General features: G+C 38.9%; 1 protein-coding gene and 1 pseudogene across 2 annotated transcripts in view; both read left to right on the top strand.

Annotated features, from left to right (window-relative positions):
* Nucleotides 1-23,521, top strand: part of IL1RAPL2 (interleukin 1 receptor accessory protein like 2) — a 1,320,043-nt gene that overhangs the window by 547,261 nt on the left and 749,261 nt on the right. The window lies entirely within an intron of this gene.
* LOC149119696 (small ribosomal subunit protein eS1 pseudogene) lies at nucleotides 2,504-3,023 on the top strand (annotated as a pseudogene).

Genomic DNA, 23,521 nt, shown 5'->3' with positions numbered 1-23,521 from the left:
GTGTGTGGCTACCATGGGGAGAAGCTGGCAGACAGTATTTCTATCAAAGAAGAGTCTGAGCTTCAGAGCCTCTCTATTCATTGTGGAGTTCTAGTTCAGCTAAGACGAAACAGACTGAACAGAACTGCAGGGCCTTTCTGAGCTCTAGCCTGGTTGTACCAGCTATAAGCCCAGAAAAGGATCCTGTGTGATTAAAGGTTCGATCATGTACTGTAAGTATTTTATATCCAGAAACAAGATGGCTAGTCAAGTTCCATCATCTCCCACTGCATACTGTGCTCCATTTTGGAAAAAAAGTTCATAAAAACCTTAAGGAAGAGACTTTATAACAGGAATTTGAGGTGGGAAGTTATTTTGCTACTGGTACACATGCGTGTGAATTTGTGTGTGTGTTAGCAGGAGTGGTGTAGGATCAGAAATTTAAATTTACATTTGGCCTTAGCCAAAAGGTTGAGAAGTGATTAGAAATGTAAATTTAAAATGGAAGAATTGGGAACCAAGGAATACATTTATTTTGAAATCAAGAGAGTGTAACCAGATAGACAATGGATCTAGAGATGAATAATGTGTCATGACAAATAAAGGAATGCAGTCTTTTTTTAAAGATTGATTTAATTATTTGAAAATCAGAGTTACACACAGAGAGGAGGAGAGGCAGAGAGGGAGGGAGGGAGGGAGGGAGAGAGAGAGAGAGAGAGAGGTCTTCCATCTGCTGGTTCACTCCCCAGTTGGCCACAGTGGCCGGAGCTGCGTTGATCTAAAGCCAGGAGCCAGGAACTTCTCTGGGTCTCCACAAGAGTGCAGGGACCTAAGGACTTGGGCAATCTTCTGCTGCTTTCCCAGGCCATAGCAGAGAGCTGGATCAGAAGTGGAGCAACCGGGACTCGAACCGGCGCTCATATGGGATGCTATCACTGCAGGCAGCAGCTTTACCCGCTATGCCACAGTGCCACACTCCTGGAATGGAGTCCTTAATTGGACTCTGGAGTAGTCAGGGGGCAGAAAGAGCTCACTGTTTTCTTGGCAATAACCAATGGTGTTAGGAGGCCAGATAACGAAGATTCATTCATCAGTTTATTCATGATTCATTCATTAATTCATTCAAAAACATTTATTAACTAGTCACTATGGACTCTATTAGGGCCTTGGTCTACCTTGTTGAATCAAAATGACATGACCTGCTGTGGAATTCACATCCCACTGGTTGAGATGAAAAAATATGCAAGAAACCAAATAAAATAATAATACCTGTGAAAATGCTATTGAATATTAGCCATGTAACAGATACTGAACTAGGTAATTTAATCTTGCTATTTCAAGGTAGGCATAAACCTGCCATGCTTTAAGCACTCCTTCACTACTTGAAATTATCTTAATTCTTCAATTCCTGCTTGGGCTTTATGAGTTTCTCTGCTGTAGAAGAATGCTAGGGAATGTATTTTTTACTTTCTTTGCTGCCATTTGAGCTTATTAATCTAGTTACTAAAGTACACAGTCTTTCAAGACAGAGCTAAGGCTAGATCTAGGACTTCTGACTTCTAGGCTACTTTTCCTTGATACAACCATGCTATCTCATCCTTTTTCTCAGTGGTTTTTCCCATTTAATCCCTCCTGCAAAGGTAGACTTTCTGAATGGGGCTACAAATATTAAGGGCTCTTTATACTTTCAACACCTTGAACTGAATAGGAGAGTGCTTCAAAAAGTTGATGGAAAGAATGAAATTAACAGATGTTTACTTTGGTGTAAAAAATTTAGAAATCCATTCATAGTTTTATCATAATATGTGTTTTCCATGAACTCTTTGGAGACCCCCTCAGTGTTGACACTTGTACATAGCTAAACAGTCTCCAATTCTGTATTTCCTGTTCAGGAGGAGGGTAATGACTAGAGAATAGTACCATCTAAGATATCTTCAACCTGAAAACCTATTCAAAGCTTGATAGTCTTGGGGTTGGCACTGTGGCCTAGTGGGTAAAAGCCAATGCCTGCAGTGCTGGCATCCCATATGGGCACCATTTTGGGTCACAGCTGCTCCACTTCCAATCCAGCTCTCTGCTATGGCCTGGGAAAGCAGTAGAAGATGGCCCAAGTCCTTGGGCCCCTGCACCCACATGGGAGACCTGGAAGAAGTTCCTGGCTCTGGCTTCGGATTGGTACAGCTCCAGCCATTGCGTCCATCTGGGGAGTGAACCTCTCTCTCTCTGTCTCCCTCTCTCTCTGCTTCTCTGTAACTCTGCCCTTCAAATAAATATTTTTTTAAAAAAAATAAGCTTAATAGTCCTTCAAATAAATCATTGCCACTTGTGGAACAGAAGTAACACTAAAGAGTAAAAATAAGAGCACCCTTTGTAAAAGCAGCTAGGCATAGTTAACTCACTGAAGTTTGAAGAGTGTACATATCTTAAGTAATAGAATTCCTATTTCACGTGGATTTCAGAAGCTTCAAAACATGTAGTCTTAAAAATATATAGATTTTACCATTTAGGCTCTCTGAGCACCTACATGGTGGTTGGCAACAACAAGCACTTTACAAAAGTTGGCAAAAAGTGAGCCAAGAAGAAAGTGGCGGACCCATTTTCTAAGAAAGACTGGTAGGATGTGAAAGTAGCTGCTATGTTCAACATAAGAAATATTGGAAAAACTCTAGTTGTGAGGAATCAAGGAACCAAAATTTCATCTGTTGGTCTCAAGGGTTGTGTTTTTGAAGTGAGTCTTGCTGACCTGCAGAATGATGAAGTTGCATTTAGAAAATTCAAGCTGATTACTGAGGATATTCAGGGCAAAAACTGCTTGACTAACTTCCTCAACATGGATCTTGCCAGTGAAAAATGTGTTCCATTGTCAAAAAATGGCAGACCGTGATTGAAGTTCATGTTGATGTCAAGACTACTGATGGTTATTTGCTTCATCAGTTCTGTGTTGGTTTTACTAAAAAATGCAGCAGTCAGATAAGAGTTCCCATGCTCAGCACCAACAAGTCAGCCAAATCAGTAGCTACAGCCTAGAGTTTTGTAAATACTAAGTGGGGCTATACATATAAATGCCTTAGAACAGTATGTGTCATAATAGTATATAGTATTAATAGTTGCTATTAAATGGAATGAAAGAGCAGATAATTGAAATACATTTTCTTACTCTATTCCATGTGATTCAGTAAATCTTTACTAATCTTTTCCTTTGGACCAAGCACTGTGCTGAACACTGTAGATACAGATGAAATGCATCCCCTACTATAGAATAATGTCTAGTTTAAGTGGACACAGATTCATACACAACTGACTATAATGCTATGTTTGTTCTCAATAAGCCTTTCCAACTACAGGCATTATTTGCCACCATTTATCTGCTCTTTATCACTGAGCTATTCAGCATACATAATGTTAAAGACCAGATGGTGTTAAGCTGTCTATTTTAGGACTAGTTGTAAAAGTTCATTTCTTGTCTTACATTTAACACAGTATCTTAATGAGAAAACCATTCAGAAAGCATTTATGGAATACTTACTCTTAGTGAGTACCTTGAGAAGGATATAAAAAGGAATGTAGCTATGGGGCTTTGAAGAAAGTACCAGATTTGAAGGAAAAAAAAAACTGACTTTGAATCAGGGTTTTGCTACTAACTAGTGAGTGACCTTGGGTTTTGGAAATATTAAGTGAGTAAGAAAATGGAAAGATTACTGTCTTTCAAGATTTTCCAGTTATTTGGCCCTTCATTCATTCAGTGTAAGACACACGTGTCTCTGCTTTTTATCAACTCATTCTCTTTGAGAATATTTAAATAGACATAAAAGACCATATTTGGCTTCTCCTCATCCCACTTTCTGCCATGTCACTGAAATTGAACTTTGCTCAATTCACCAATGACTTTTCTGTCGGTAAATCCAATAGTCTCTCCTGAATTCTCATTTTATGTAACTTCAATAGTTCTCCATAGTTGACTGCTCTGCTTCTTGATACAATATCTTCCTTAGGCTTCTGTGATACACTCTTATATCTTTGTTTATAGCTGTTCTTTCTCAGTCTCCTTTATAAGCCATTTTTCTATTATCTAAAAAATATGGCAACATCTCAGTCTTATACCCTCTTCTTTTCTTACCAGTCTGCCCTCCCTAGACTTCAATTACCATCTATATATAAATGAACTCAAACTACATTTATCTTTAGCCCAGCTCTCCTGGGATCCAGACTCACATGACCTACTCCCTTGAATACATCTGTATTTGGATATCCATGTAATAGAGGCATCTTAAATCCAGTGTATCACAAGACACAGTCATCAACTCCTTACCCTCCACAACCCATTCTGGTCCTCCTCTAATTTTTCCCCATTTCAGCAATGGGCAAGACAATTCATGGATTTATTTAAGCTGGAAATCCAAACATTATACTTGATAGTAATACACTTCACTCCCCACCCCCCGCCAATTTAATCTATCATCAAATTTCTGTTACTTTTCACACCAAAATATAACTTGGCTGTGTTAAATTATCTTAATCCTCTCTGCTAGCCTAGTTGTGTTTGGGCTAGAACTCTGCAACATTCTTTTAACTGAATCCAGGATATAAACTCTTGCCATTTGCCTGCTATATTTTACAAATGTAAATGGACAATTTTTTGTCCTTTGTCCTTGCTTAAAACTCTTTAACAAGTCTGCATTAACCTGACTTGTGTCTATTTCTCCAGTCTCATTTTGTACCTTTCTCCCATTTTCTCTCACCTCCTTACTCTACAAATGTACTGGATTTCCTTTATCAGTGCGTTCATGAGTGCTCTATCTCAATTCCTCAAATTTCAGGGTTTAGTTCAACTATCACTTTCACTGGGATGCTTTCCCTAACCAACCTTTTCCCTCAGGGTAGCTTATTCTGTTTTGTGCTCCATAGAAATCTGCACTTCCTCTTTTTTTTCCCACTCAGAACCCAGGTCATTACTTGTTCAATATTTTCTCTCCCCATAAGAGGAGACTAGACTGTAAGTTTCATGATAACAGGGATTGTATTTGTCTCACTAAGTACAACCCCTGGAATGTATCAGATTCCTGTTAAAAATGAACCCTACAAAAATATTCATAGCAATATCATTCATAAAACTAAAAAGTAAACACTACTCAATGTTCTATCATCTAATGAAGGAATAAGCAAATGTATATCCATACAATGGAATATTATTTACCCATAAAAGGAATGAAGTATTCATTCATTAAACAAAGCAATTTAACCCTATAAACATGATAAATTAAAGAAGTATAAAAATGTCATATATTATGTGATTGCATTTAATGAGAAACATCCAGAATAGGAGCCAGTGTTGTCTTGCAGTGAATTAAATTGCTACTTGTGATGCCTGCCTCCCATATCAAAGTGCTAGTTCACACCCCAATTGCTCCAGCTTATGGCTAATAGCCTCAGAAAGCAGTAGAAAATGGCTCAAGTGCTTGGGCCCCTGCCCCCACATGGGAGACTAAAGAAGCTCCTGTCTCCTGGCTTTGACCTGGCCTAGTCCCAGCTATTGAGACCATCTGGGGAGTGACCCAGCAAATGAAAGATTCATATTCTTTTTTGATTTATATTCATTCTCTCTCTCTCTCTCTCTCTCTCTGTGTGTGTGTGTGTGTGTGTCTCCGCCCCCCACTCTCTGTAACTTTGACTTTCGAACAAATAAATCTTTAAACAATAACTCTGTCCTCTCTCTCTTTGTTGCTCTTACTTTGCAATAAATAAAATGAATCTTTAAAAAATATCCAGAATACGTAAGTACATACAGGAAAAAAAAGGAGTGAGAAGGAGAGTGACTGCTAACAAATATGGAGTTACTTTCTGGAGTGATGAAAATGTTCTAAAATTAGATAGTGGTGATGGATGTACAACCCTGTGAGCATAATAAAAATCACTTAACTGTAGACTTTAAATGTGTGAATTTTGTGGCATGTGAATTATATCTCAATAAAGCTGTTAAAGTGAATATAAACAATATAAACTATATGTCTGCCAAAATAGAATGATACTGAGTGATTTTTAATGTACCGGAGGGTAAAGAAACAGGAAGTAGCATAGCATTGCACATACTTATTTCATGCTTCTATTTTTACCTCCTTGAGAACTGCCAACTGGGAGAGAAAGTATAGGGTCCTAAATTTGGAAAGGATTTCAAAGATTATGTAATTTGATTATGTCACTCTCCATGTGAGAAAATTGAGGTACCCAGAGAAAGTGACTTTTTAAGTTTACGAAGCAAATTAGTGACCAGAACTGTACAAAAGCCTTGGTCTCCTGAGTCTCATTTTTGGATTTTTTGTTCATTACACCCAGCCAAATCAGCCTTCTTAAGACCTTCCCCAGAAGCACTTCACTACTTCTGCTTACAAATTATTATTCACCCCTAACTGAAAATGAGGCTTAGAAATGCCATTTCTATTAGTAAGAAAGGGGAAATGGACTTTTGGGAGGCATCTTCTAGTTTCTACCACAATTTTTTTTTCTCCTGAAAATTTTGGCTAGGCCAGTATTGGATCCAGAAGCATCCAGTGTTCTCTGAGGTTACCTCTGAAGTCAGCATCCACATTTCCAGTAAAGTGTCAATACAATAGTCACACATGGTTGCCCTCTCATGAAAACATCCCTAGTGCAAGTCAGTGGACTGACTGTGGGGCATCACTGATTAAAGTGAATACAACTTTCTTTTAGAAACAAATCAGAGCACCACTGGCTATCCTGGAATCAAGAAACATAAGGTAAAAGACCCTTTTAGAATGTAAATTGCAACCTGTTATGTAAAAATACTAAGTGATTTTCTTGTCTTTTTTTTTTTTAAAGCTCACAGTGTTTTTCTATATGTTCTTTTTTGCTACATCTAATTATAGTGGTTTATGGAAAAAGGTTGACAGCAATGAATAGAATTGTATTTTAAATTATTTTAGAACATAACAAAATTGCAGGAATTTAAATCTTTTCATTCTCCTCTTGATACGTTTTCAAAAATGTGATTGACGACATTTTTCACATTGTTTTTACTGGTGTTTGAAACAACCTCTTTAACGTTAAGTTGGACTGGGAAAGTCTAGGTTGCAGAAGGTGAAGTGGCCTTTTCTGCAGTTTACAACACTTTCTGCACTCCTCAAAATTGATACTAATAGGGGCCAACGCCGTGGTTCACTTGGTTAATCCTCCGCCTGCAGCGCCGGCATCCCACATAGGCGCCCTGTTCCAGTCCTGGCTGCTCCTCTTCCAGTCCAGCTCTCTGCTGTGGCCCGGGAGGGCAGTGGAGGATGGCCCAAGTGCTTGGGCACCTGCACCCTCGTTGGAAACCAGGAAGAAGTACCTGGCTCCTGCCTTCAGATCTGTGTAGCTCTGGCCGTGGCAGCCATTTGGGGAGTGAACCAATGGAAGGAAGACCTTTCTCTCTGTCTCTCTCTCACTGTCTAACTCTGTCAAATAAATAAAAAAAAAATGATACTAATGGTGCTGAATATACCCAAAATCTTGAATTCTAGAAGACAGAAAAGAAAGGTTAACTAGGTCTGCTGGTTACACTGTATTCTCAAAAGGAAATCAAAACTTCAGAATTCCTTTAAGTCTCTTCATTTAGTTTCATATCAATCCCAATAGCCATGCAGTATTGTCCATTGGCAGGACCAAGCAAACAATGACAACAGTTCTTCCAGATAACTTAATTATGTGCCTTGAAGAATGTTTCAAGTTTCTTGATCTACTAATGATACTAGATAACATGGGCTCTTTCAAGGCATTTTAATAAGTACTGCTGCAACAATAGTCTTCAGGAAAATTTTTCTGACTCCTAATTAACTTATAAAGTTTCCTTGGGCATTTTGTTGTTGTTGTTTTGAAACTGAGAATGAAGATAGGAAATTATATGGTAGATACTTAATGCATTCTTTCTGAATCTGTCTAGATGACATAAATTAATGGCTGATCTCATTTTTCATGCTCCCATGCATGAAAAGAAAGAAATTAACACAGTGATACTATTTAACTCTTGTAAGAGGAATTCATCTTTGATCAGAATTACCCAGAGCTTTCCAGCTCTGACATCTATGTACTTTACTGAGATAACCATTCGGGCCAATGAACCAGTTCAAGCTCTGCCAAATGGAATCATTTAAATATTAGTGATTCTGGCCCCAAACCTTATTGTCTATATCCAGGACCACATTAGGAGAACACCCTTTTCTAAAGCATAAGGAATTCTATTACCCAGAAGCCTGGGACAAGTTAAAATATTCTGTAGACAATTTTACTACAGAAGCACTTACCTCTGGGAAAAACATTAATTTTGTTTAAAGTGAATCTGCATTCATTGGGGACTTTCCAAATTTTTTGTTGCCACGGAGTCTTGCTTAAAGAGAAGTGTGTTGATTGACTACATGTTTTTTTCTTGCTCCTTTCCCCCTAGAAGGTCACATACATAAATATGCAAATATAAATCAATCAATCTATATATATATATATATATATATAGAGAGAGAGAGAGAGAGAGAGAATTTGAAAATTATGTTAGCAAGAGGGAGGGAAAAGGAGAAAGAGAGCAAGCAAAAGTGAGCAAGCTGGCTTTCATCCATTGGTTCAAATGCCTGCAATAGTAGGTGCTGGGCTGGGCTGAAGTTGAGAACTGGTAATACAATCCAGGAATCTCACATAGGTGGCAGGAACTCAATTACTAGAGATCCCACTCTGCCTCCCATGTATGCATTGACAGGAAGCTGGAGTCAGGACTTTAATTCACATATTCTGATATGAGATGCAACATCTTAACCACTAGGCCAAATGCTTATCCCATAGCCAAATTTTGATAGGACTTTTAATGAGTTTTCTGGACAGTTAAATTTGGGATCTCAGGTTAAAAAGAAATAAGACTCTGGAACTATACTTGTATTATGCTCTGCATGAATGAAAATGTCTCACATAAAGGCATTTTATATAATATATATATATATATATAAAGAATGAATGGAAATGTATTTGAATAAGACATTTTAGAAAATGTAAGGTATATAGTCTATTGGTCAAAAGCACAAGCTCACTGACTATGTATTCACTTACATTTTTGAATTTATGTGTCAACTTGCCTATTTGCTTGTGTGAAATTCTCAGATGCAACATAATTCTGTGAGCCGAGTCTCCCATCCTCACAGCACACCTTTGCAGATGCAGGCATCCCATGCAGCCAATGATACTATAATGGAAACTGCTAAAATAAATTCTGCTTGTTGCTTTCTAGGTGCCCTTAAGGGAAGCAAGTATTCCTTGAGGGAATTATACACATTCATTCCCCATTGTTTTCCTGTATGGAAATCATCTCAGTAAAAGGCCCTATTGGTCCCAAGCTTGTAGTAGAAGTAGATTTTAAAAGATTACTGGGCCTTAAATAAAACAGCTAAAACAATAGCAGTTGAATAGAAGAACAGGCAGTCTTCACAGATCTATCCTCTGGCAACTACAGGTAAGCTTCTTTGCAGCTAACCTTGAATCGCTTGCAATTGGTTTAGGAGCAAATGTATCTTTATGAGGTGACACAGATCTCTACTTAGTCTAAGAAATGACTGCCTGCAAAGAAGAAATAAGCCTGTATACCTTAAATGAGCAGGGGGTTTCATGGGGACAGAAGTGATAGTGTTGAGTGCTACTATTGGGCACTATTCTTTGTATCTTATGCTAAGTGGAAATGACATTCTTCTCACCTCTACCAAATATAACCACATTATAAGGCCTTGGATGTCCGTCTGTAGAAGTGAAGTCAAATGTTGCTCTGCACAGGGCTGACAGAAGAGAGCTTTGGAGGTCAGAGAGTCTAGCCAAATAATCCTAGTCACAATCACTTTTTTATTCTTCAGTGTGTTAACTGAGAGCTCATGTGTAGTAAAATGTGAACTTTGGTTTCTGGTTTTTCAGGAATGTAATTCCTATTTGCTCTGCCTCAGAACAGGCCTTCTGCTGAGTAGCATCTTGCTTTGAATCCTGCCTGGCACTATGTGACCCTACCACCTTTCCCTGAGTGTCCATTCACCTTCCCTAAATCTTCTGTGTCATTTAGCTTGCTGTGGATTAAATGAGAAAATGTGAACTAACCAAATTTTTCCATTTTTGATGATGCTTATCTTTCCTTTTCCTTCTTCATTTCCTGACTTCAGATTTGAGGAATGACCAGAATTCTTGGTTATCCTTGATAATTATGGGGCAGTTCATTCAAAGTACAGTATGGAAAAGTGAGGGCTTTTTGGTGAGACTGACCCAGACTAAAGTTCTCTCTCTGCTACGTACTAGTAGCCTGATCTGGACACACTATTCAATGTCTCTCAGCCTCAGTTATTCCCTCTGGAAAATGAGTACAATGGACTAAAAGTTTCTGTGCTCCCAAAATTCATATGTTGAAATTCTAACCCCCAAGGCAATCATGTTAATAAGTGGGACCTTTGGGAGATCATAAAATAAAGCCTTCATGAAAATACTTAATGCCCTTAAAAAGAAACCCCAAAGAGTTCTCTCTTCTCCCACCATGTGAAGTTTCTGTGACAAAATGACCACCTGTTAGGAGGTAGGTCCTCACCAAACATCAAGTCTACTGTCACCTTGATCTTGGACTTGCAAACATCTAGACCTGTGAGAAATATATTTCTGTTCTTCATAAGCCGCCCAGTGTATTTTGTTATTAACAGCCCAAAGTGACCCACAAGTGGGCCTGTTGCTCTATCAATCACCAACAAAAAATGTAAAAATGCCTTTGGAATGGGGTGATAAATAGAAGCTGGAAAAGTTTTGAGGTACATGCTACAAAAACATCACCATCGCCATGAATGGAACTTTAAAGCCAGTTCTGGTGAGGGCTCAAAGACAAGAACTGTGGAGAAAGCCCAAATAGTCTTAGAAAATACTTCACTAGAGGACAGGTGTTCTGGAACAACAGGTTAAGTTGCCACTTGAGATGCCTGGAATCAAGTCCCATCTCTGCTTCCAATGTAGCTTCTTGCTAGTACACCTGGGCAGCAGATGAGAGCCCAAGTACTTGGGTTCCTGCCACCTATGTGAGAGATCCTAGCGGTGGCCTGGCCTAGCTCTATCTGTTGGAGGTGTTTTGAGAGTGAACCAGTAGATGGGAAAGCACTGTGTGTTTGTATCTGTCTGTCTCTCCCTTAAAGTAGTTATTATTTTTCAAATGGGGCCTAATTGAAGGTGATTAGGTCGTTGGTAGCACCACCCTTGGAAGGGATTAATGGAGTTCTCATGAGACCTCAGGTAGTTTGCATGAAAGCAGACTGTTATAAAGTGGAGCTACCCTGTGCACTTTACCCCTTCAGCATGTGGCCATTTCCTTTTATGCTGCTTCATCATCTGATGATACAGCCAGGTGGACCCCTCACCAGAGGCTGAGGAGAGGGGACTACCCATTTTTGGATTTTCAGCTTCTAAAACTGTGCACTAAAAAAAACCTCTTCTATCTTTTCACATTATCCAGCATCAAGTATTTCGTCATAGCAACAGAAAGTAAACCAATACAAACACTAAAGACCATTCTGATGAGATCTCAGATGGAAATGACAAGCATGTTATTGGACAGTGGAATATAATATTAGAGAATCACTGTTATAAAGCGGCAAAGAATTTGGCTGAAATGGGTTTATGTCTTGTGTTTTCTGAAAGGTATAACTTCGGAGGAATGAAATTGTATGTTTGGTTGAGAAAAGATCTATAAAAAGTGTTGAAAGAGAAGCCAGCTCCTCTTGGAAGCTTAAAATAAAATGCAAAAAGGGAGAAATGAATTAAAGATGGAACTGTTCACCCAAGAGAAGACAAACTTAAAAACAGGAAATTTTCTCTCTATCCAAACTAAAAAGAAAAAAAATAGAAATCCTGTTCAGAAAAGAATATGAATTGTATAGCCAAATGACTGTCAAGATAAAGAGATTAGTCAGCTATCTAAAAAGAAGCAGGGATCTACTATCCAAGACAATAAAAGAATGAACCTTCTAGGTAATTCAGAATTCCTTAGAACTGCCCCTTTAATCAAACGTTTAGAATGCAAGAGCCCCAGCAATTGTAGATATACCATGAAAAGGACCCACTGGGCAGGACTGTGCTCTGAGAAGTTGTGAGAGCAGGTCACCCCATGATCCCACAGGGGTAGAGCCACTGACATATGATTCTAACTCATGAATGCCTGAGAAATGTGTTGCTAAGGTGGCTATGCTAACCAAATTCTTGGAGAAGGGCTCCTCAGAGGTGCCTAACTCCTGCCTTGCAAAGCTGTAGGGCTGGGATTGTCACTCCAGGGTATCTGGAAATAGGCCCACTACTCCCGCAGGCCTGGAAGGTAGAACACTGAGTTAAAGATAACTATCTTCAAGCATTAATACTTGGTGTTGGGCCGGCGCCACGGCTCAGTAGGCTAATCCTCCACCTAGCGGCGCCAGCACACCGCGTTCTAGTCCCGGTCGGGGTGCCAGATTCTTTCCCGGTTGCCCCTATTCCAGGCCAGCTCTCTACTGTGCAGTGGAGGATGGCCCAAGTGCTTGGACCCTGCACCCCATGAGAGACCAGGAGAGGCACCTGGCTCCTGCCTTCGGATCAGCGCGGTGTGCCAGCCACAGCGCAATGGCCGTGGTGGCCATCGGAGGGTGAACCAACGGCAAAAAGGAAGACCTTTCTCTCTGTCTCTCTCTCACACTGTTCACTCTGCCTGTCAAAAAAAAAATACTTAGTGTTGTATACTGTGGGGAGCAACCGGACTAGACTAAGTTACTGGAATTAAGACTTATTCTATGCATCTGCTCTCCCACAATATGGCGCTGGGAGAGAAGTAAACAGCTTCCGCACAGCTGCCTCCAGTTCAACTGATAAACTGTAGGACTTGCTCCTGATTGGAGAGCAGCGTACTCGGCGTGTGGGCAGCCGAGTTAGGATTGGCGGAGGAGGACTATAAAGGAGGAGAGAGACGGCATGCACCAGGAACATCTATGGGGAACATCTAGCTGAAGGAACACCCGTGCAGCCCCCGAGAAAGCCGGCCGGCGGTGTGCCGCTCCCCTGCGGAAGTGGGGAATGTGGCCAGGGGGAACTGCCCTTCCACGGAGGTGGAAGGGATAGTAGCCAACCCGGGAAGAACCAGCAGCAAACCCGGGGAGGGCCGAGCAGACGAAAGAACAGCGCAGGGTCCTGTGTTGCTCCTCCACGAAGAGGGGGAGCGACATAATGGTGCCGTGACTCGGATATGAAGCCTAGGCAGGGTTTAGTGTCGTTCCTCCACGAAGACGGGGAGCGACATAATGGTGCCGTGACTCGGATATGAAGCCTAGGCAGGGTTCAGTGTCGTTCCTCCACGAAGAGGGGGAGCGACAGTATACTTTGTTGGATTTTGGACTTACCTGGGACTACCTACTGCTTTTTTGTCTCCTGTATCACATTCTTGGGATGTGAATGTATATCCTATGCCTGTTTTACCATTGTATTTTGGAAGCACATAATTTGTTTGATTCCATAAGCTCATGGCTGAAGATAAATTTGCCTTAGAATGAAGGCAAGGGCCACCTATATTTGATTTAGATGACATTTAGATAGATGTTGGACTTTGGACTTTTGAATTAATGCTGGAACAAGTCAAACCTTTTGGGACTTCTAAGATAGAATGACTATTTTGCACAAAAGAGGGACGTGGGGGAGCTGAGGTAAAATGCAATGCACTCAATGTTACCCCTCTGAACAAACAAAATTTATATGTTGAAATCCTCACTCTCTACATGATGGTATTAAGATATGGAGTCTTTTGGTGATTTAGGTCATGAGGGTAGAGCCCTCATGAATGGGATTAGTGCCTTTATAAAAAGAGACCTCAAATAGTTTCCTCTCCCTCTGTCATCGTGAGAATATGGCTGTCTGTGAGGAAGTAGACCCTCACCCGACATCAAATCTGTCATCTTATCTTGGATCTCCTGGCTTCCAGAACTGAGAAATACATTTCTGTTGTTTAGTTATTGTATTTTATTATAGTAACCTGGACAGATCTAGGCAATGGGTCTAATTAGAGTATTTACTATTGAGTTTAGGATTGAATAACACTTCCCTTTCCATATTTTCAGTTAGGAGACACTCATTGAGTCAGGAAATGGATATGAAAATGGCAATTACAAGCCTGAGGTTACTCTTAATACTTCTCTATTTCTCCATTTTGAATTAAACTTAGCCAGGCAGTCACGGGCAGAACTAGACAACCAAAGTCCTGTTCTTCAGGGTAAAATCTTTCCCCCAAAACTTTCTTAATGGCTCTTTTGGAACATATGGATTCTCTAGCAGAAAGTGTGAAAACTCAGAAGTGAATGAATCACACCTGCCCATTCCCATATCTCAATCTTGCCACATATCTTTTCCCTTCCTCTTTTAGGCAGGACTGGAAATGATTAGAGAAAGGCTAAAAATGTTTCTCTTCTACTTCCTATACTTCCTATGGAAACTTGAACAGTGAGTCACAAGAATTCTCTTTTTTAACATTGCTAGAATTATTGAGATGAATAAATGAGATATTATATGCCAGGTATCTTACACAGCCACTAGCACACAACAGGAGCTCAGTTGGACAAAACTGGATCAAAATCTGGTTATACTTATTAGCCATATGATTTTGAGCAATTTATAAAACCTTCTGAACTTCCATTATTTGATCTCTAAAATAAAGATAATAGGTGGCAGAGTTGTAAAAGTTAATAAAAATATATGAAGAGCCTGTCACATAGTAAATGACAACTGTAATCATTTTCATTATACAGTTACATAAATGTGCTTGCACAGTGTAACCCAAAATTATTTTACACTGCAGATTCACATTGCTGGATACAGTTGGCTTTGATTTGGCATCCACAATACACACAGTTACCAATAGGATTAGACAAGGGATGAATTGGTATGAATGTGGCTAAGAAGCAAGTCTAGCACCCAAGGAAAGTGAAAGTGCTGGTAACACAAGAATTTATGTGGCTCGTTCATACAGCAGAAAATCTATATGTAAAATACTTGACAAGTGACTGAAGTCTAAAGTGTCCATAAATTTGCTTTTGAGGATTTAAAAGTCTTTTTGAGCTGATATGTAGCATAGGTAATTAAGCCATCACCTAGGACACCTGCCTCATATATTGGAATGCCAATCTGAGTCCTGGTTACTGCACTTCCGATCCATCTTCCTACTTAGCAGTAGATAATTCCTGAAGCACTTGGGTCCCTACCCATCCATGTGGGAGACTCAGATAAGATTCCTGTCTTCTGGCTTAAGCCTGGCCCAATTCTGGTTGTTGTGGCCATTTGGGGAGTTGAATCAGTGAAAGGGTTTCCCTCCCTCCCTCCCTCCTCCCACCTGTCACCTGCCTTCCAAATAAATACTTCTTAAAAAATTGAAAACAAAAACAATCTTTTTTTCTTTTGCTAAGAACATTTGTTTCCAATATAGAACTAATTTGGGGGAGGATATTAAGAGTTTCATGCTTTTGCTGCTGCTTGTTTAAAAAATATTTATTCGAAAGGCAGAGTAGGAAGGAGAGAGGAGAAAGAGGAGAGAGGAGAGATCGACTGATTCCATCTGTTAAATCACTGCTCAAATGGCTGCAACAACTGGGGCTTGACTGGGCTTAAGCCAAGAGCCTGGAACTCCACCCAGGTCTCCCATATGGTGGCAAGTGCCCAAGTACTTGGGCTATCTTCCACTGCCTCCCCAGGCACATTAGCAGGAGCTATAATGGAAGCAGAACAGTAGGGACTGGAACATGGTGCTCTGTTATGGGATGCTTGTATTGCAGGCAGGGGCTTAACCCACTATGCAATGACACCAGCCCCTATTTTTTTTTTGTCTGTTTGTTTCTCTTCTCTATTAGGCTTACAAAATATTCCCTATCTGGAGCCCCAGTTCTTGGCTGACTTAACTTTGGAAATCTCAGTTTCACCTGAATCCAGAAAACATTTGCCAAGATCTTTTTGAAAGGTTTCCTTAAAGTATTAGTTTTTCCCTAGAGATCAATCCAATTCAATGACATCTTCTTGAAACATTTGGAACCATTTTAAACTTTCACTTTTGTGAGCTTATTACTGTAAAATATCATTACTTTTCATTCTGTCTGTAGCTTTCACATCAAAATCACCACTTACAACATTTTGTGATTTTTAAAGATTTATTTATCTATTTTGAATATCAGAGTTACACAGGAGGAAGGGAAGGAGGGAGGGAGAGAGGGAGAGAGGGAGAAATTGATTTTCCATCTGCTGGTTTGCTCCCCAGATGGCTGCAATGGCCAGTGCTGGTCCAGGCCAAAGCCAAGAGCTTCATCTGGGTCTCCCATGTGGGTGCAAGGGCCCAAACACTCGGGCCATCTTCTGTTGCTTTCACAGGCACATTAGCAGGGGGTTTGGTCATACATAGAGCAGCCAGAAAGACATGAACCAGCATCCACATGGGATGTTGGCATTGCAGGTAGAAGCTCTACCTCCTGTGCCCCGTTTTGTGGTTTAAAAGTAAGATATCTATAGAAAAAAGAATATGACAATTTTAATCATAAATTTAGTACATGTAAATATTCATTATCTGGTAGTTACAAATGTATTATCCAGTAATTTTTGGGAAACCAGAGCATTTGATCAGGGGTGGGATAAGGGAAACTGCTATAGTAGACTGCAACATTTTGTTTTGGGGCTTTTTACTATTTTGGGGAGAAGAATCTTTAGAAACATTGTTTCCTTAATATTGTGACTCTAACAAAATAAATAATAATCAGCATTATATTTAACCTTGAAACAAGTTCCTGTTCCATAGCTGACATGCACTTAACACACATAATTTTATGGGCCTTGGAGGCTGTTCCAGTTATCCCAACCACCTTTTATTTCTAATTGCAAGTGACTGAGTGTGAGTAACCCAGCCACAATGATGGGCAAACAAGCCAAGGCTTAAGGATTTTGTTGAAATCATTATCTAGATAAATGAAGTATAGTGGCCTACTTCCTACCTTGTAGACTGCAGGGCAAAAAGGAAAAAAAAAGTTGTTTTTTAAATGGTCTCATAAACTTAGGAAAATATCCAAATGGAAATTCCAAAATAGTTGATTAAGGTGACTAAGTTCTCACCCTACTGTAGAAAACAAGGTAGTCTCTGTGTACTGTGACTGTGTTAAGAAAATTCTCTAGGTGGCGATATCAAACAATTTAAACGGAGGTATTTGCTGATCAAAAAGCAAAAAGCCACCAAATGTATAATTTGTGGCATTCCAAAAGTCAGAGCCCCTATATCTGAATGAAGGCAATAGTGAAGAGTCTCTGGCTCTGGGGATGGTGAGATGAGAGGAAAGGACGTATCTATGCAGCTACTAGCCTGTGTTATGAAGGCAGCTGATAACACTGACTACAGTATTTACTCCTTTGACAAATGTACAAATAAATTGAGGCCAATTTCTATTACAATTAAATGTTCTGAAAAGAGATTCCCTATTTGAATGGTCTGAGAAAACCTGTTTTTTTCCTTTTTTTTTTTAAAGCTGTCTCAGTTCAATGGGTTAGGTTTGGAAATACTAAGCTTACCAGATAAAAGAAAAACATGTTACAAAAGTCTAAAATCTCCATGGACTTATGTACATTTTTTCCCTGAAATATCTTGCTTTTCACTTCTCCAGATTTGGTGTTTAAATGATAACTGATGATTCCTGTTTAGGGAAGCCTGTGCACAGATAGCTACTATTCCCCTATCAGCACAGATGTGTGAGTATGTTACGAAATGTCCATCATGTGCAATAACTCAAAAAACATATGGTACACAACATTAATGAAAATGAGATGCTAAAACTGAAATGAGTAGGCACTTCTGTTTTTTTCTTTGTTATCTGCAATTGTGTAAATTTAAAATGCATCCTTTTGTTGGTGAATTACTGATATACTAGTTGACTGATGCAATGTCTTGGGGACAGGCCTTAGGGATGCCAGTCTTGCAGAGAAACCAGACTCAATGCAGTTGTTACATTTCATAGGATGCACTTTGACCTGTGATACAGCCAACTCTTTAGCTCCAAGCACTCAAGGTTCTGTTATATTTCACACAGTTCGATAAATCAACTTGAACACATATGCCTCCTGTTGGGAAGGATTTGGCCAGATTTAAAAGAAATGAGGGAGCTAGCAGAAAGGATTTGAATAAAAATTGAGACATAACATGATGTGTCTTAGAGGTTGATTGGAAGGAACAGAAATCTTCACAGGTTCAGCTGAGTAAAGGAGAGTGCATTTTAAGAGTATAGGGGGTTTCGTGGAAAGCCCCTCTCATGGAGAATTGGTAATCATCTGGCAGCTCATATATCCATCTCTTGCTCTCCATAACCATATAACTAGTCAACTCAGCTTCTCTCTGAGCAGCGTCTTGATCCTACATGCTGCAGAATTGCTTCCTCTGTCTGGTTCTTAGTTTCTACTCCCCCATGTCTCGAGCTGAAATCGGATTTTAGGTTGCTGTTGCACCCATTCTGGCCTTGGATGTTTTGAGCATATACTTTCATTTCACAAAAGCTTCTCACCTATTTTAGTCTTTGTTTCTTTTTGTTTAAATTCTGAAAAGCATCAAATTGGCTTTTACCAGTCAATGGATTGACTCAATCCCAGCAGGTGTGTATACCTGGGCAATGTTGAAAGGAAAAGTTGTTGACAAAGCATGAACAGTGGTGAGTAATGTAGTTTAAGCTACAAGACATAGTGGGATACTGCAAACAAATTTATTGATGCATCAGATAAAGTCATTATTATAATGATAATCATGATAGCAATGACTGCAGTAAGTAAATTCCTATACTAACTGAAACAGCTATATTTATAGAGTTCTCTTCAAGCATATTACATACATTGTTTATTATTCATAAAAACACTACAGAGAAGATATTATTGACTCAATTTTTACTGACAAGAAAATTAAAGTGCAAAGAAATTAAGTGACTTTTCTAAGGTCATTGGCTATTAAATGGTTGAATAAAACTCGAAACCAGACCCTCTGTGACCAGAGCTTGTACTCCTGGCTGTATTACTCTGCTGCTGATTCTGATACTGTCACAGTGGATTTGTGAACTGTGGACTGTGAGATAGTTTCTTTATGAAGAAAAAGGACATTTCCTTTAAAGCAGCAAAGCCCTTATAGTATACAATGAAAACATATGTTAAATCTTGCCAATGTCCTTCCACAGGGTGAAAGGGGTTAGGACCCCAAGAAATATTTGTATCTCTATGTAGGTAGAAAGAGAATACTCTCTCATTTGAATTATTCTGGTAATTTCAGACAAATGAAATATCCTTTAAGTGTTTGTGATCAAAGCATTACCCATTTGTCTCTTTGCCTTAATATTTATTTGAATTCAAATTATATCTGCCTTTTAGCAAAGATCAAGAGTAAAATCCAGCACTTTGAGAGGAAGCCAAAGTTGGTATGTGTGATGTTACTGCCCTCTTCCCGAGCCACCATTTTATTGCTGTTCTGGGAATCCAGTTAAATTACAGCTGCTGATATATTGTGGACTATGGATCTAAATTCTTACTTTGACCAAGTCAAGGGCTGGTTTCTTTGGGCAGTATTTCACTTCCTGTTTTATCTGTGCTGTCACCTAAATTTAGCACTTAGACTCTATTCCCCGATGTCTGCAGAAGTTTTAAATTATTTTCTAGTGATGCATACCGTGTCCATGCAGAGTTGCGTGTGACAGATTTGCAGTAAAATCCCAGAGCTCTCCGACGTCTTTTAAATGAATTAGATCAGTAGCTTCCTTGGATTTGACTTTGGGATGGGTTATAAGGTGACATGTTTCCCACAAAACTGATTGAGTTCTCTTTGGTTTTTTTGTTTGTTTGTTTGTTTTGTGGGTTTTTTTTTTTTTTTTTTGGCCCTGCTGTGCATTTTACCATTTGGCCAACCAATCAGTTTTTTTGATAGCAAAAGATAGGTACTCTCTTCTGGACTTTATAAGGTATCAAAGAACTTGGAGCATTAAGACCCTTCCCCATATTTGCAGGAGTGACAGCTATGTGTAGAGCTGTAATAGTGCTCGAAATTGAGGAATCTTGAATAAGACATAAATCCAAATTCCATACTTTTTTTTATAGTGGCTTCAACAAGCATCAGCTGTAATTGGTAGAACAACCTGACCTATTAATCTATAGATAAAAATGATTCAATTAAAGTGAAATATAAATATTGAGGGTAACGTAAAATGGAATGAAGCGCATCACGGAATTTATGTGCAAATAAATTCACTGAATAAAAATTCTCCAGTACATACAAAGTCCATATGCTGTCTTAGTAATGCTATAATTAAGTCAGAGAGTCATGTCACACTGGCCTTTTCCATCTGCTCTGTGATCTGTTAAGGGACCCATTCAAACAGAATGACAGCTGACCTCAAAATGATACATTCCACTACTATCCATTTTAACAGGGTTATTGGTTATACACATTTTGTCTTCATTTATACTGGGCTATGAGTGGTTTTCTATTAAATCAAGTAAATTGGAGCATGTGGTTTTCTATTAAATATGTTTATTTAAGTCACTATTTTATTCGTTAAATAAATATTTTTTTTCAGTTTTCATAGTTGACTATATTGGAACATTTTTGTTTTCTTCTATTAATTGAAGTGGTATTAGAAATAGACAGTGATTAAGAATAGCAGGATAAAAGGATCCTTCTTTTGCTTTCTAATTTTTACTACCTAATCAAATCAAGGTGTTTAATACTTGAAACCTTAGGATATTATGTAGTATGCAATTGACATGAAAGGCATGTGAAAGAGGAACCAATATTTATAATACTAATTGATTTCATTTATTTTGCTTCCCTTGTGCATCCCTCACTGTCATTCTTTCCATTATCTTAATGTTGTTGTTTCCAATAACACTCAGAAAAGTCATTTTAAAGGCAGGGGATCTGGAGCACAGATGTGTCAGGTGTAAAGGCTCTCATCCTTAGAGACCTTCAAATTGGCTAAAGGAAACCCCACCGAATGGTACAGCTGAAGATCCAGCATTTGTCCATCTGTTTGTATCCAGGCTACCTTGTGACAGTCTATTTAATTTCTGATCCCTGGAGTGTCTCTATTTCAACAGTGAATACATATTTCTTCCATTAGAACTGCAAAAGAGGAAAATTGGTAACCCTTGGAACAAGGGTCACCTTTAGATTATTAGGGTTATTTTTGAATGAACAATATGCATTCCAAAAGAAGATTTGCTCTAGTGAAACTCCCAAGTTCTTGGAAGGTAGTTTTAAATGTCTGCTCTTTGCCATTTGGGAAGAAAGAAAGGAAGAAAGAAAGAGAGGTGTTAAACTCAAGATAAAACAGCAAATGCTTGAAAAATGGGTGTTTTATATATAGATACTTTTAAAATAAATGTCAACTACAACTGGAGACAGGCAATATCCATGAAATGGCCGAGATTAACTCACATAGAAGCCTAGAGAATTACAAAAGATGATCATGTGAATGTCTCTTACTGGGAAAGGATGACCTTGGTATAGTGTTTACTGAATTAAATAAGAGAACCTAACTGGCCAATGTCAAAAAGGTCACATAATATGTGGGATTTTATTTATAAATAAAACTTCAAGTAGAATTTCTTAGCATAATGTATTTGGGCAAATCCACACTGAGCAGGAGCCATATCATCTATTTACACAGTTGAGAAACATTTGTTGAGTAATGAATAGGTTCCTGGCATTGTTTTAAGTTCATGGAATGTATTAGTGAACAAAATGAAGTCCATGCTCTCATAAAGCTAACATTTCAGTGTAGGGGAAAGCAGAGAGTAAACAAACCTGTTATCTGTTCTGTACAGGGTGCGAGACCCATTAATTAGCTTTGCATTTGGATGTTTGTTCAAAGATAAATATTTATGAGGCTTTCCTAAAATTGCAAACTTTAAATGTAAAAGCATTATGATGAGCCAAAATGTAATGGAGCATATATACTCATTTCAATGTAATAGTGTGCACCTTAGCCATTTAGTTTGAAAAATTCCCTTTCATTTTTCCCAAGTTCATATAGTGTTTGATTGGAGTGTGGTGGGAAGAAAATCGCAGCATTAGGTTTGCTGAGACATGTTCAACTGTGGCACCTATATCTTGATGGAGAGAAAAAAATGATTGCTAAAATAAAAGGGAAAAAATAGACAACAAGAGACATAGCCAGATATAGCAAGATAATGGGGGGAGTCATGTCAGGAAATTTTTATTTCTGTTTTCATATTTGAGGATTTGAGGTTTTATTTTCATTTTATGACAATACCCAAGAAGTTTACTTAAGTTGGTGAAAGCCCCATGCTAGAATAGCATCGTAGTTAATGATTCAGTCCTTGTTTGTACCAGTTAGCTCTGATCTATCCCATCCCTCAACCAGTCATCCAGTCATCCTACAAGCACAAGCCACAAATTACAAGCAGGTGTACTACTGCAAAAAAAGAATGGATTAAATATATCTTCTTTCTTAGTGATGTATGGAAATAATTGATAGATTGATGATCTGATATTTGGTGCTGAATTAGAACCATGGATTCTGCCATAACTTTGGGAAAAAAGAGCATACTAAATGTTTTGTGGCTACTGGTGGCAGTGGTGACATGGAATAGGATTATGAGAATATGTTTTAAGTATTCAAAGTTATATGTGCTAGTATGTAAGTGAACTTATATTTCTCTTTGAGTGACCCTGAGGTAAGGTTACATTTATCAAAGTTCTCATATTATTCCCCCCATCATCTTCCTTCAAAATCTACAGCTGTGTTTTTAAAGATTTATTTGTTTTTGAAAGGAAGGGAAGGAAGGAGGGAGGGAGAGATCCATCTTCCATCCCCTGGTTCACTCCCCAATAGGCTGTAACAGCCTGGGCTGGGCTAGGCTAAAGCCAGGAGCCAGGAGCTCCATCTGAGTCTCCACATGGGTGGCAGGGTCCCAACCAGTTGGCCATCATCTGCTACCTCCCGAGAGCATTACCTGGATCACAAGCATAGAGTAGCCAGGAGTCAAACCAGGCACTCTGATATGAAATGTAGATGTCCCAAAACAGCTTAACCTGCTGTGCCCCAATACCCATCCTCCTACAGTATTTTAAGCAAAGACCCCCCCCCATTTTTCTAATCAACATATCTGTCCCTGTACCTCTCTCAAGATGATTTAGAGATAAGTAACTTCAAGTTTGGCTTAGTTCACAGTAATAATCCTTTATGCTGCCTTTTGCAGGTAGCAAATGCTCATCACCTTCACTCATATTAATCATGTCTCTAAAGGTAGCATCATAAGGACAATACCAAGGTTTGTTTTTTTTGTTTGTTTGTTTTTTTTTTTTTTTTTTAAGGCGCAATCTTGACTTCTCGTCATTTGTGAATTGGCTCGTAACAGACCTGGCACTCTGCTAAAGTGCTTAACTGGTCATTATTCCTCCCTGTACTACAAAGCCTTTATGCTGCCAATAGCCTATTCGACCATTCTGGTGTCACTTGCCATATTACATTTAAAATGGATTTTCTTA

Source organism: Oryctolagus cuniculus, chromosome X (assembly GCF_051225735.1).
Source record: "Oryctolagus cuniculus isolate XC-2025 breed Fujian yellow rabbit chromosome X, ASM5122573v1, whole genome shotgun sequence".
NCBI lineage: Eukaryota > Metazoa > Chordata > Mammalia > Lagomorpha > Leporidae > Oryctolagus > Oryctolagus cuniculus.
The sequence above is the reverse complement of the archived record's forward strand: the minus strand, read 5'-3'. Positions and strand labels throughout refer to the sequence as shown.